Source organism: Bradysia coprophila (assembly GCF_014529535.1).
Source record: "Bradysia coprophila strain Holo2 chromosome X unlocalized genomic scaffold, BU_Bcop_v1 contig_26, whole genome shotgun sequence".
NCBI lineage: Eukaryota > Metazoa > Arthropoda > Insecta > Diptera > Sciaridae > Bradysia > Bradysia coprophila.
In genome coordinates this window covers 5,273,883-5,290,134 of record NW_023503313.1, presented here as the reverse complement: position 1 = coordinate 5,290,134, position 16,252 = coordinate 5,273,883, and the positions used below count along the sequence as shown (strand labels likewise).

The following is a 16,252-nucleotide window of genomic DNA, read 5'->3' as shown; positions in this document are numbered from 1 at the left end:
CACCGTGCAACCGTAATTGTCAATAAAAGTTTATGCAAGAGAAAGCATAAGAAAACCTTTATATAAGGTCAGAAAACTACAGAGTTTTGTGAATGTAGAAGAATTCTGTACGAATAAAGAGTTAGCTACAGTTCCTGCGGGTCTTTAATATTACATTTGCTATAAAGCAACAATTTAGTGAAGTCCTTTGGATTCGTTATTTTTAGTATATTTCACTATCATTTTAAAGTTTATACTGAAAGGCAATAAGAAAAAACTTGCAGCTCTATTATTGCCATTAAAACTAGGTCCCATCTTATGGGTGGGTCAGGTCTCTTTCTTCAAAAGACGTTGAAACATTCTTTTATTTTAATATCAAAACTCCATTCTCTCAATTAGGACCAAATAATACATAAGCCCAAACGCGCTGCAATAAGTTTAAGACGATTGTCTTGTAAAACAGAACATCTATGCACTAATGACCCACAAGGTGGGGTCTAGATGTATTAGTGTGTGAGTAACGTTAGGAAAAATAATGACTGCTGCAGGGATTGATGTTTCGAAATATTGCCTTTTTCATCGATTTGAACAAAGTTTATGAAAATCGGTTTGGAATTACTACAGTTATCGGCCATTCAGGGAAAAACTCTTCCGGGAATAAACTCCCAGAACGTGAGATCGATTTTGTTCATCTGTAAACCAGATCTCATGAATTTCCGTCTGCCATCGTGCCATCTAGAAAATAGGCAAAAATTCTTTCAAGAATACCTCCGAGATCATTAATTCGATATTTTCCAGCTACGAGAATGACCCCAAAAAGGTTATTCCTCGTCGATTAAAACCAAAAGTTTTAAAACAAGTTCTGCATTTCTCAAGTTATCGTGCCATCAAAAAACTAAAAAAAATTGTTTTGGGAATTACTTCCAGATATTACCCATTTACGAACTCGCCCTCATGAATTTTATTCCTCAGCGATTGACATTTTTGAAAATCGGTTCAGAATTATTTAAGTTATCGTTAACGCTTCATTTAGAGACATTTATGTATTAGCCCTTTTTTGCTAACATTTCATAACTCTCCCAACATATCAAGTTGAATGACTTGACTGAACATTGGAACGATATTCCGAAATGTTGGCTTTTCTGATATTGAAAAGCTCGACTGTTCTAGTTCAGTTATATCTGAGTGTCATTACGATGACAAACTAATTCCATTAAAAATTATCTCTCAAGATCTCAGCTATGAAACCGCTGTGAAAGAGAAAAATTCGAGGGGTAAACCACTGGCCAAAAAAGTGGCAAATCAATTTCAAATTCCTTTCAATTCCGTTTAATTACCTCAATTACCGGAGCAGCTCGTCTAATTGCCGGATTCGCTCTATTTCATTTCAATTCCGTTCAATTCCTTTCAATTTCTTTCAATTTCTTTCAATTCCCTTTCAATTTCTAAAGGCACTTCCTGTCAATTTCTTTCAATTCCCATTAATTCCTGTCAATTCCTATCAATTCCTTTCAATTCTTGTCAATTCCGTTTAATTACCGGATTCTCCGTCAATTGCGAGCATGGTGTGTAATCAATTACCCGAGTGGTGTCACCTAAAAATGCTTGAACATTTCATGCATTTCACTAAATCGATCATAGTGAACTTAATGACCTTAATCCGTATTTTCTGACGTAAGACCCTTGTCGTAATAACAGTCGAGGGAATAAAACTGTTCATTTTCTACCCCTCCAATTTTAATTTAATTTCTCATTCGAGTGATTTCATAAAGTTCACCTATTACCTCTTCAATAAAAAATAAAAAAAAAACTTTTCAAAATTCAAATTGTCCATGTTTTTAAATTTAAAACAAGTAAAGAGGAGAGAGAAAAAAAAATTTAATTACTCAATAATTATGATTGATCATCACTCTCCGCTAATCATCGTCGTTTGCATAATATTCACCAAATTGTCTATACATGAAATTACCGAAGATAATGTACATTATTCATGTTACTATATGACCATACATTGTATTTGTGTATAATTATTGGGATTTCATAAGTCGGAAAAAAAAATTAAGCCCCAAAGGCATGAGCTCATAAAAATCTATTATAATTATGTTGTATATAAGCAAAACAATGTAAAATAATAAGATGTTATATCGTTTTCGTCTTCGCCACCAATATGTATAGCAAATATATGTTCCATGCATATTGCCTTGGCCAAAAAGCACGTCAATTGACTTATAGAAAATTACAATAAAAAAAAACTTTATCATTGTTTGCATTAACTTTTACTGATGTTGTAAAATGTAAAATATTAATAATAGAAAAAAATGTAAACTACTGTTTCAAAATAAATGATTGAACCGACTACACATTTTTTCTTTATTAATTTGTCTTGTGTTGTTCGAGATGTTTAAATTTGATTTTTTTTTGTTTTGCTTTGTATTCATAGATTTTTATAATAAATTTGGGGTCAAGATGGAGGAGCCCATACTGCAACAAAATCATTTAATCATAAATGTTGGGTGTTTTTTATCTGTTTGCTTCATTCGATTCGTCGTGTTGTATATTTCATCTACCATATGAATTTTTACTCTTTCGTCTTAATGGGGATTTCCATTTATGTGGACGTATTGATTGTTATGGTCAAAGATCAACGGAAAGAGATGCGTTATTCGGTCTAATGGTTTGATCTCGCATATAGATAAATTCGATTTTTAGACAAATTCATCATCAAAATCATGCTGTGAATTTTTATTCAAAAATAATTGCCTGAAATTATGGATCGACTGAAGTGATAAATTAATTTAAAAAAATTTGATGTACAGAACGAAAAAAAATGGTTAGCCTTTTCAGCGTTGAACAATGTATTTCAGTATTGGATTTTTATATTCACATGTAGCGTAATAATATGATTTATAGTTCAGTTTAAGTCATACATTTTAATCGGAAATGATACATTGTTCACGTAATACATTGGACACATTACGAAGCTGAAATTTCTGTAAATTAGTTTGTATATGTACACTATAATGTGCATTCGGGACACATATAGACGGGAAACTTAAGTTTCTCATTTTATTTCCAATTTTAACCTACCAAGAAAGAGAACGTAAAAGAAAACAAATCCTGATGACATTTTTCTATTTTTCATTGTTGATGTAAGAAAATCGTAATACAGCAATTTTCAGAAGCAACGTGCAACGACAACGAATTTATAATCACATTAAAATTCCATTTTCAGTCATAACATTTTATGAACGGCATATTGGCATATTGGCATATTGAATCTTTTGCTTCTTTTGTTGGAATTAACTTCAAGGTATGACTTTCAGGACATAAATATTATGACTGCTCGTTAATAAGCGGGAGTGACACAAGTCCTCTACTATAAAATGTTTAAAAAAGAAATTGGGACTAAGGAACATATTTACAGTAGAGGTGAGTGGGCATACCTAATTTTTATGCCCGCCCTGCCCAAAGCCCAATAATTTAAAAAAAGCATGCCCACGGCGCAGCCAATGCCCAAGAATCTTTAAAAGCATGCCCACTGCCCAGCCCATGCCCAAGGCCCACATAGGAAATTTTCGCTAAAAATGTGAAAATTGTCAATCTGAGGCGAAACCGATGTTGACAGCACAGATTTTATGTGCGATAGCCGTTTTAAAATTCCTTGAATGAATATTACATCGACGGAAAGTCTAGACTGCACTTAAGACTTAAGTTTGTGGGATCACACATTTTTGAAAAGTGCCCATGCTGCGCCCTATGCCCACGAAATTGTAAAGTGTCCATGCCCATGTCCCGTGGGCATGCCCATGGGCGTGGGCAGCCCACTTTTATGGGCAGCCCACTCACCTCTAATTTACAGCAACTTTTTGACTCCCCTCTTGGCTCAAATGTCACTAAAAAAATTTGAATCAATGTTTTGTTGATAAAACTTTTGCGTACAGGTGCAGAATTCGGCAGCCTCAGTTATTTTGTCAGTAGACACAAAACCCTTTAGGGTTTTTTTTTGACTGATTATTCATGACGGAGGAGTTCTAATTGAACGAAAGGAAAATCTAACGCTTATATTTAGACCCTCCATGTCAATTTCTTTCAATTCCCTTCAATTCCCATTAATTCCTGTCAATTCCTTTCAATTCTTGTCAATTCCGTTTAATTACCGGATTCTCCGTCAATTCCGAGCATGGTGTGTAATCATTTACACTCATCAACAAATATGTAGAAATAAACATTTTTACGTGTTACGGCATGTTTCATTTTCATTTACATTGCCTAATCACGTAAAGCATTGTACTTACGAGGTTCCAAGTTGTCCCTTCGGGTCAGGCTGTAACACCCCACTTATCAAATACACAACTTGGAATCTCGGAAGTAATATACTATTAGTGTAGAGAATAGACAGTTTACACGCAAGTGACATATAAATTATAAGTCAACTTATAACTTCGAAATTATAAGTTATAAGTCAGTCAGTTATCAGTTATAAGTTAGGTGGTTTTAAGTCATAAGTTATAACTCGGCTACATATAAAGTGAAATTTATAAGTTATAAGTGAATTTTCAAAATCTCTCAAAAACGTCGAATTCACTTTCGAGATTTTGAAAAAAGTCGTGAATTCGACGTTTTTGAGAGATTTTGAAAATTCACTTATAACTTATAAATTTCACTTTATATGTAGCCGAGTTATAACTTATGACTTAAAACCACCTAACTTATAACTGATAACTGACTGACTTATAACTTATAATTTCGAAGTTATAAGTTGACTTATAAGTTATATGTCATTTGCGCAAACTGTCTAGTAAAAACCATTTTCGTGGGACCGTTTGCAACCAACAACCAAAAAAACCTAGGCTTCCTAAAATGTTTTTTTCTTCTTCAGAATCAACCCTAAATCGATTGTTTAGGATCGAGAAGAAGATTTTTGAGATGGAGCGATTTTTTTGGTGGTAACCGTTCTCACAAAAATGGTTGTTACCCCCACACTATATAAGACATATGGGATAGTATTTGAACCATATGGACTGGACTTCTGCTTATGGAAAGTTCATATCCATGCAGACTATTAATCTTTTTCTTTCATACTAAAATGTTGAGAATGAAGCTTGGGCTAAAATGTTGATAATAGAAATGGAATCCTTAAACTTGGCAGAAAATACTGAATTATCATCTAAGAAAGCAATTTCTACCCTACCCACAAAACTACGTTTGCCATATATATACACACATGATAAACTCAATGGTTCCACTCATCATATTCGGCCTACCTTTAAAGGAATGGCAAGGGAATTCAGACAAAAATCGAAAAGGGAATTTATTTTAAGAGTTTCAAGGAAAAAGTTATGGAGAATATAAGACGTTATTGATCCTTTTTGCATAAATTTCCGTAATTTCAAGATAATTTTTCCAATTTCTACATAAACGGCAGCAGCAGCAACAACAAAAAACAAAACAAATCTGTATCCATCGGTAAAGCAACAAACATAAGTCAAGCATGAACTGAAATGTTTCGTTGTTGAATAATGAGTTTCTACTATTTGAGAAGACTATTTTTTACTCTATTAAAACATACGGTTTGACAAAAACGACAATGTCTGGAGCGACCCCGATTATAACAGAAATTTTTCGTTTTACTTAAACTTTTCATTTTTCTTCTTGCCGGTTTCAATGCGACTTTAAACTTCTAAAAAATATCACTTTCAATTTTCGGTATTGTTATATTCATCATGCTACTCATCGTCTTTTTTTATTTTCTTTTAGATTGTAGAGTAATAGAGAAACCCCGTACTTTCATTCTACGTTTTCAATGGAATGGTTAATGAAAAAACAATAAGATCGAATTTGCTGGAAGACGAGGAGACGAGGTAGATTAAAACAATCAAGGAATATCGATAAATTGAAAATGCCACCAACAGGAATGACTTTATCGTTCCAATTTACGTGGTTTTATTGTGACTCTATTCACCAATTTTCATAACTATCATCAGTCATTCCACAGCAGCAATTTTATGTATCCTTCAATCCTCAATTGTCCATAATTTGAGGCTCAACTAACGTAGGTATCTTACAATAATTTGGCAATTATCGTCGTAATTTTTGTAATGAAGTTATTGAATAGTGAATAAGGACAACAAACACGTCTCATTATACCAGTTGTCGTCTATTGAACGAAAATAGTTGATAAATGAATGCTCGTCAAACTGTTTTCACAACGCAGTGAGTGAGCAGTAAATAACATTGCTGTTCTGTTCACCGGAATATAAGAAGTGTAATATTTTCTTAATTGCTTTCCTAACAAAATGTATATCAACCAACCATACGACAAAATCAATGAAAGAAAATGAACATCATTTGGATCATATCAGCTGGAGTGATAAATGATAATTAAAAATGAAATGTCTAGGAACAACCTACACAATTCGTATGCACAATTGTCCAACTACGTAAATTAAAGTCTACTTTGTCTTACAATTAAAATGATTTCTTCCTAAAGAAGAACAATTTATGGAATAAAATGAGTTCATAGCGCCAAACGAGTCAAATACGTCACTAGCCATTAGGGTTGATCGTATTTAAACTTTGATACTTTTTAAACGCCTGCCCCAATGTTGTACATAATGTACATAAAATGACCAAAGAATTGATTTCAATAGGAATAAAAAAAAATAGTTTCTCGTAGGGCGCAGGCAGATTTTCGATTTTCATGGTAGGGCTCACTAGATTTATTCCCTTGACTGAAAGTCAGGGTCTTATGAAAGAAAATACCCTTAAATGTCCGTAACGCTAAGTTCACTTTGATATTTTCAAAATGTTCTACATTGGCAAAAAACGTTAAATGCCGAAAACGTCCGTACACTTGTGGACTCGATAACTCGAGTAATTCTTTACCGATTTGCAAAATTTTGGTTTTAATCGACGGAGAATGGAAATCATGAGGTTAAGTTCGTAGATGGGCAATATTGGAGTAATGAGATTGGAGTAATTCTCAAGAGATTTTTTTTACTTGTTACCGCGATAACTTCCATAATTCTTATCCGATTTTCAAAGATTTTGTCTTAATCGACGAAGATTGAAACTCTTGAGGCTGAGTTTGCAGGTGGATAATGTTCGAAAAACGAGATGGGAGAAATTCTACACAGACGCTTTCTCTTGTAACCGCGCGATAACTTGAGTAATTTTTACCCGATTTTCAAATTTTTTGTTTTAATTGACAGAGAATGATATTGGAGTAGTGAGTTTGGAGTAATTGTAAACATAACTTGTTATACCACGACATTTTTGCAACGGATTTCCAGAAAAATTTCTTATTTGACGAGTTGTGAAATTCTGGATTTTTGGTCTAACAATTAAGAAGTACTTCCCAAAAGATTTTTTGCTTGCTTGCTTGAGAAACCGATAGCTCGAGCAATTCTCAGAGGCTTCAAAAATCAATTTCGACCAGTAGCGTAATTCATGTGGTTAAACTCGAACATTGGAATTTAATTGGACTAGTAATCTGGGATATACGACAATTTTTGCGTGAAATTCTTAATTATTAAAAATATTTTTTCGTTCCTAAAATGTTTGAACGAGTGTGAACTTTGCGGCCAGAGCGAAGCGAGGGCCGTATTCACACGAGTTTAATTTATTCAAGAGGTAGGCAAGAAATATGCCATTTTAAAAGCGTTGTGATGATGTAGCAAAGAGACTAAGAGGCTTTTAAAAATTTTTAAAAATGGTAAGACAACTGGGACTGGAATTATTGAAAGTATTGATAGTCAGTCAAGGGAAACGACCCACCCAAGTGGTGGGCCTAGTATTTTCGTGCATTCTCGTGAATCCGAAGGGATTAGGAGACTTTAAAAAAGTGGCCTTCAGCGCCACATACATTCGTTTGAAGTTTTCGATGCAGAGGTAAGTTTGACGAATTTCTGCGAAACGCCTATTAAAGCTACATGGGTGATATTAGACTCATATAAAAGCTAAAAGTTTTTTAAGTGCACAAAAATTTACATAATTTTCCTTTTTCGACTTTTCTTAAAAATAAGATTTTAAATTTGAGTTTAATATTAAAAAAAATTTTAAATTCGTTGCAGGGATGGAAGACTCTCCAAGCTATACTTTTGGTCATAACTCTCTTACTTGCACCAACCAATGCATATACTCCGCCTGTAGCTCTTCCAATGCCGATATTAGTAGAACACTTTAATACTAGTAAGTATTTTTGATTTATTGCCGAAAAACGGCTTTCGGCACCCTCTGACATGAACGCTTTACACCGAAAATAAAAAAAATCGGCAAAATGAAAGATTCGTATTAACTGGAATGGAAAGACGAATCCAACGAGCTATCAATCATTTAAATCGGAGCGAGTCCTTGTTCTCCAAATTAATAAAATCGCCTGAAGTTTTCGCAATATCACTCTTAATTTGAAGAACCGGTACGCCAATTTTACATTCGTTGGTATAAAGATAAAAAAGAGTTTTCCGTCATAAAAATATTTGTTTTTGAAATGTTCAGCTGTCGGTTCTTGTGCGTGTTCCATCAAACGAACGAACATCAGAAAAACAAATATTTGTCGATACAAAAATGTAATTTACTGCGCCAAATACATATAGTTTTCGGGATTTATTTGAAATGTAGTAAAAACTAATGAGAAAACTTTGTTTCAATGAATTTTCTTCTCAAAGATTGTTTTTTTATACCGCATAATGTTCATCATTATGACTTTATTTCTGAGGAATGTGTGCTGTAAAAATACAAAATTCAATACTTTGAGTATTAATCATATTAATTTATGGCTTTACTTTGTTTACCCATTTTTTTTATTCTTCTTCTTCCTTTCGGATAATATACACAGTCAGTGATTCTTCTCGTATAATATATTTTAAGATAAGATTAAATGAAAGTTCTACCATTGTGGAAATGTGATGTCGTTGGCATAATTGATTAACAAGGATAAAAGTATGTGTCTACTCCGCATCACAATAATGTGGTGACACATGCGACAAAAATATAAGGTTTCTTTCAGACAAATTAAAATTTCAAATATTTCTCGAGTGTCTGGCAGCATCTATGAATTCCTATGTAATTGCCGAATGAAATGTTGTGATGAGCAGCTAAGGCAAAAGAAAACAGAACAATAAACCGAAATATTTGGTCAACACAAATAAACGCTTGATTATAATTAGCAACAATTTCGTCGCTGAACTTTTCCGTATTAAATGCTATATCACCCAACACCCATAAAACATCTTCTATACATATAGCTCGTTTCCAGAACAGTTATACCGAGTGTGTTTTTAGTCATGTAACACAGAAGTCGACAACCCTAAATACTTTCAGCTTTCAGCACCGTCACGATTATATCGGTGTTTTAAAAAGTGAAACCGAAATTTCGAAAGAAAGAAACGTTCGTTTCATATTTGATTCATTGACCACGTACAGTGCTGTGCACAGAATCCAGTTTTTTTTTTCTCTTCCGAATATTCAAAGGAGAAAAGAAATAAAAATCATTTCAAACTCGTCGCGTCGTGGTTGTCCACTTTGAACTGGATGAAAAAAGCTTGCATATCGTTTGCACGATAAAAAAATATTCTTTTTGTTCGGATTATTAAATGCAGCGTAAGAAATATATTGTAGAGTCATGAAAATATGCGAGATGTTAATACTGAACGCTTTAACAGAATGCTGGAGCAATGAACTTGAAAAATATCTCAAAGAACACAGCCTTTGTTTTGCTTTTGATTTTTTTTTTTCGTTTTTCTATTACATGAAATACCAATCCAAATATAAATTATCATGCAAGCAATATCCACATACTGTAAGCTGATTATAATCGTGTTTCGTAAGACCAACAACGAAACAAATTATTTATTGTATTGCCCATCTGCCTCTTTGAAAATATATAAATCAGCGCCGAAATGACTCAACAAATCCCTTCGGACAAAACTTGAAAAATCCCATCAATTCGAGCGACGTTTTGAATTGGAGAAAATCATAACACTGGTAGTCTTGCAATACCAATTCCTGCACAGCTTACAGATCTGAAACCCACGTCTAGTGTTTGTTTCATGAACAGATTCTCAGATGAAAAGAACTTTCAAATATGTTTCATGAAATTCTACACATGACGAGATTTGCGGGACAAAACCTACTCAAACCAATGAACCGATAAATTATAATCGCCCTGATTGTCATGATTTGAATTTTTTATGATTTTTTGCTGAGTCAGTATAGAATCGACGAAGTGACGTCAAGGTAAGTTTGTAATTAACATGAAAGTTACCACACGAGCGGAGCGAGCGATAAATTCTATATCGTGTATGTATGGTATGTGACAAAAAATGGAGTTCCTTCATGAAAGAAAATATAGCGAGTGAGAAAATTTTGCCATTTGTTGCACTAAATTGAACGAAATTCATCTTCAGGAAAATATTAAAAACTTGAGTCTTACAGTGAACGACATCTCAAATGTCTCACTGTCATTTTTTTCAGAGAATGTCATTGTGAATTTGCAATGACACAATAAAATTCTCAGAAAAATTTGACAGTGAGACATTTGAGATGTCGTTCACTGTAGTTCAGTTCAATGAAACTTCCGTAGATATTGAACTACTCTACAGTTCACCACTTTTCAAATAAAATTTAATTTCAGCCGGTGAGGAGCAATCCAAAAACAAAAAATATAGAAAAACGCAAAAAGACCTTCTCGCATCGCCCGAACGACCGTGTGTCCAGTACGGACCTGCGTATAATAAAAAAGGAGAGAGAAAAAAACCACACAACACAAAACACTACATTCATTACACGAAAACCATTCAAAACAGCCGTATTGAAAAAGAAAGTAATAAAAGGTAACTTCCATGTTCCACATTCACGATTCAGAAAGTGGACATCGACATGAAACACATATATAAAATACAAAATGTAAAATTAATAATCTTAAAATCACTTGAACTGAAGTTTACTTTGACTGTTTGAATAGACCAATGAAGCATAGATAGTATCAAAAGACGGTGGAGAAGGATTGGAAGAAGCTGAATTACAATTACGTATTGGCATGCGTTTAACTCTTTGCATAAATTAAATCACAATTTGTTTTGATTTTGCTATTGTTTCACTGCCGTTTGAAACTTATTAATTTATGTGAACAAATAAATGAAATGAATGATTAAGCGTCGTCGTAGCGATTTTCTTTAATGAATTTCATGAAGTGCAATGAAAATTCATTGTAACAATCATTAATTGACGGAAAAGTGTCTTTTAATATTCGATTTATACGTAACATAAAATCCAGCACAGCCCATTCACTCGTCGTTACTATACTTTGTTTATTATAGGTATACTCTTTTGATAAATATATATAAATTTGAACTTCAAATGGGAATTTTTTTCCGTCAATTTTTAATTTATTTCAACGTTGTCTGGTATGTTCTTGCGTGCCATGATAGGCAATAATGTTTTTCTTTTTATTTAAGGTTCGATGAACGCAATTTGTATCTTCTTATGATTAAATTCCATCTATACTACTGGTAGTATGTAATCTACACATAGAATACTGCAACACCATTAGAGTTGAGAGATTGAAAGTGTTGCCATTAAAATATGAAATATACGACTCGACACCCAACCAAAAGCAATAACAAAACTGAATAGAGTTCAAATATTAACATGGAACATTCGTACGTGATGCTATTAAATTGGATGGTCGTTGTCAGTAAAGGGCGACATATAACAGCAATTTGTGTGCAGATATCTGAGTTTTTATAATATGGTACTCCATACGTCAGGATTGTGTTATATTTGCTATACCACAATGAATATCGGTAGCAGTGACCAACCTTATGCAAACAAGACAAGGACGGGATATATACAAAGAGTGGATTATGTGTGTGTGTCATTTCAATATCGAAATGCAGTTCTTTTTCGCACTAAATCAATAAAGGATTTTCACAATAGTTATTGATGACATCGAGTACAAAATACTTTCATTATATGCGTAATTATGACACGAGGCCGAAGACCGTGTGTCATAACACACATCCTTAGCCTAATCGTAGCTTAGCGTAATCTTAGCAGATAAGCTGGCCAAAGAAGGCTCGGCGACTCAGGCAAACGGGCCAGAACCGTACCTTCCGATTCCCCAGTCAGAGTGTAAAAGAGCACTGGAAGACTGGGTTAAGCGTAAACATGCAGAACGCTGGGAAGCGTATAACGGAGGCGTTCACACGAAATGCTTCTTCCCTAAGCCTAACAAAAAATGGGCCAAAGATTTGCTCAAAATGGACCGAAATCGTATTAGAAGAGTAGTAGGAGCGATTACGGGACATTGCGGGCTGAATCGGCACATGAATAAGTTGAGGCTTTCGGACACTCCGAGATGTTCCTGCGACCTAGAAGAAGAAACGGGTGCACACTTGATATGTGACTGCCCCAAATTTCTTCAACTAAGACGCAGGATGCTCGGAGACTACGAGGTGGTTCCTTCGGAAATTGCTGCAATAGGACCTGACATCTTAGACAGGTTCCTATCGGCAACAGGAAGGCTACCATGATTTACATGATGACCGGGAATGGAAACAAAGGATCAACAGATCCGTGTTTCGAGATCTTAAATGATCGTCCCAAACTGATAAATCTAGCCTAATCGTAATCAAGTACTTTGCACCGAAATTCATACAACGTTTTATGCAACAGGAGGCATCTGATGTTCGCAATTTTCGAACATAATGATGTTGAGTTGCATAAATGTCTTTTTCGCACTAGCGCAGCATAAAACTTCAAATTTGTATTTATTCAAAGCGAAAAAAAAGACTGCTCGCATACGGCGCAGTCAGTAAAAAAACGATCTTTTCAATCAACAAATATTACAATAAATAAAAATCATCCGCTCTGTTACTTCCTAAAGTTCCAAGAATACATGCCGCATTGCCTCTTTGTATAGCAATAGAAATTTTCTGCAACAGATAATCTTTGAAACGTGGCTCCCCTGATGCTCTCTTATGCAGCATAAGTTTTCCTGAATGTACTAGAGGTGAGTGGGCTGCCCATAAAAGTGGGCTGCCCACGCCCATGGGCATGCCCACGGGACATGGGCATTGGCACTTTACAATTTCGTGGGCATAGGGCGCAGCATGGGCACTTTTCAAAAATGTGTGATCCCACAAACTTAAGTCTTAAGTGCAGTCTAGACTCTCCGTACGATGTAATATTCATTCAAGGAATTTTAAAACGGCTATCGCACATAAAATCGTGTTTCCAACTGTGCTGTCAACATCGGTTTCGCCTCAGATTGACAATTTTCCCATTTTTAGCGAAAATTTCCTATGTGGGCCTTGGGCATGGGCTAGGCAGTGGGCATCCTTTTAAAGATTCTTGGGCATGGGCTGCGCCGTGGGCATGCTTTTTTAAATTATTGGGCTTTGGGCAGGGCGGGCATAAAAATTAGGTATGCCCACTCACCTCTAGAATGTACTAAATTTGTTGATTTTGGCGGATTTTTCACATCAAAATACAAAAAAAGCTGGTTCACTCGCGGCTCGCATTCGAAACTTCACATCCAGTGACAACGGTTAGAAATATTAGTATGATCTCTGCTGTTTTTCACATTTACCACTGCATCAGAATGTCATTGCATTTTACTGAACCACAATTTGCATACCAAAATGATAATAAATTGTCCGCTGTGTGTCGGAGCGCAATCCTGAGCCTTTCCACTTTTATCTTTTTGCAAGTTTAAAACGACAATTTATTTAGCATAAAATATCCATTAGTGTGCTTCACTCAACCGGCTAGATATTCCTGGTAAACGTAATGTATCACTACGCAATCATGAAGCCTTTCACTTACTTTAACTGCATACTGCATCAATGCTCTTGAGCGCATCTTTAAATTTCCGATTTAAAACAGTTGTTCGGCAATAAATGATAAAAATTCATGAACATACACATAAACAACGACAAGAGACTGATGTGCACAATACATCCGAAGGTTAGTTTATTGTGGTTATATATAAATGGTCAACGTAACGGATGAATATAACTGAAATTACTCAATTACATATTGAAAGGTAATATCCGCTTGTATGAGGAAGAGGATAGTCCGATTTTTTCTCGTGATTATGAGAGTACAGATATAAATATAACGAAGCTACCATTTATTGACTTGCTAGCCGAATTGTATTGATGTCCATTTAAGTGTGCACCAAATATGAATAGATTAATTTCGATGCAAAATTACAAACAGCAACAGCAATGGCAATAGTAACCTAATGCAAATTCCGTTGCAATCATGATCATCATCTATCATTTTCACCAATTCAGAATATCAAAAGGAAAATTTTTATCCCGTAAAGATAAACTCTCAACAACATTGACAATAAAGCTTATATACACTGCAATTCATTCGGAATGGATGTTATTACCGTAGTCAGGCTATTATCAACAACGACATTGCAGAATAACATATATCTGCAGTCGAAATTGCTTTTTATAAATTTTTTATGAGTTTTATTACGTGTGTTAATTCACGACTGTGCATATGCATATGCACGGGGAGAGAAATCGTTTGTACGTATACCATTCTGAATTGGAATTGATTTATCTTATTTGCATAGTTAGTAATAATAACTTCGGATATAATTTTGGGTTTTTGTATGTTGTGTTCGATATCATCAGATAACGTTAGTTACGTGATGGAAATTATTAAATGCTTCGCGGATAAATATTACTTTTGGATTAAATTATTATACAGGTAAGATGGTTGAACACGCCGGGGTGTCTAGTCTAATCTCTTTATTATTATAAAGAGATAACATCTTCAGATTAGTATCAGCTTTTATTTACTGTTATTGTAATTATCAAGATTATGTGACAAGAATACTGAAAAGCTTTCGGTTAGGCTTACTTCATTATTCATTCATTTATTTATTAAATTCATTCTCTATGTGCTCTTTCACTAATTGAAAAGTTATGGAATTGAAATGCTTACAAAGGCCTTTATTTTCCGACTCATTTCTTAATTTGCTAATTGAATCTTGGATGTTAATATGAAGTACTCAGAATATGGAGCTGTAGAAATTTAATAACGTCATGACGGTGCGTAGTCTATGGTGTAAGTGTATAGCTCCATAGTCATTTACATCATCGAAGCAAAACGTGCTACAGTTTCGTCTCTTCATGAGGACGCAACGTATGTAGCCGGTAATAGTATATTACTTCCGAGGTTCCAAGTTGTGTATTTGATAAGTGTGGTGTTACAGCCCGACCCGAAGGGGAGGGCTGTATTCCCCACTTGTCAAATAACAACTTGGAACCTCGTAAGTACAATGCTTTACGTGATTAGGCAATGTAAATGAAAATGAAACATGCCGTAACACGTAAAGTCTTTTACTTCAATTTTTTAAAACATTAGCCAATATATTGTATTGGGGGGACACCGAATTATTTTATCGATGATATTTTTAACGTTACGAATTGGCAACGAATACATTAGACCATCTATGAGTAAGTGTTACACAGAAAGCAATTGAAAAAAAATATAGCTTATGTGGGTTACTCAACGCAGTTATATGGCGAAGTACTTTATTAGGCTCTGTTAGGCCTGCGGCCTCGTATCATACAACACAGAGACATCTAAAGTTTGAGTGGCATAAATATTACTTTCGTTCATTATTTCAAGTTTTGTTGACTTGTTGCTTCGTTTACCATTTATTTTGCCAAATGTGAGGGTTGTAGCACTGGAAATGAGTTTTATCTCTCATATCAATGCAGTAATGACTCGTTTTTCGGTGATGCAGTGAGTAATATAACTATTTCTCAAATCTGTGACGAAAAGTAAAGCTTTCGGTAGAAAAGGGAGAAAATTGTGGCATAAAAAAGAAGGCCGCCTCTACTATCGAAAAATGAGGACGAAGACCAGATTTCTGACAAGGAATGAATTTTTAGACCCGAACGAAGTACTGGGGTCTTATGCGTTTACGCATACGTCCGTAACACGTCGAATTGGACTCCCTGAGTAAGGGGAAACCTATTGTGGTTGTCTAGAGATGCCAAATCAGTGAAAAAAAAATGTCCGTCTGTCCGTCTGTCTGCACGATAACTTGAGTAAAACGCATCCGATTTTGAAAATTCTTTTTTTTCCCGTTTGGTAATGTCAAAAGACAGGATAAGTTCGAAGATGAGTGATTTTGGATCGACCCTTCCCGAGCTGTGGCCCAATAAGTGCTTTACGGTTTTTCGAAGATATCTCCGGACATTCAAACGTCACACTTGTGACTGATACGTCAAATAAAAGC

At 34.7% G+C, this 16,252-nt stretch overlaps 1 protein-coding gene and 1 long non-coding RNA gene across 3 annotated transcripts in view; both read right to left on the bottom strand.

Moving 5' to 3' along the window:
* The window catches only part of LOC119069347 (RYamide receptor-like), an 83,162-nt gene that overhangs the window by 57,552 nt on the left and 9,358 nt on the right, over nt 1–16,252 (bottom strand). The gene's annotated exons all lie outside the window — the stretch shown is intronic.
* On the bottom strand, nt 1,065–15,126 carry LOC119069349. The gene is made up of 3 exons (XR_005086312.1): nt 15,114–15,126; nt 10,663–10,665; nt 1,065–1,218 (listed from the first exon to the last, which is right to left on the bottom strand). It is a non-coding gene; the product is annotated as an uncharacterized LOC119069349 (long non-coding RNA).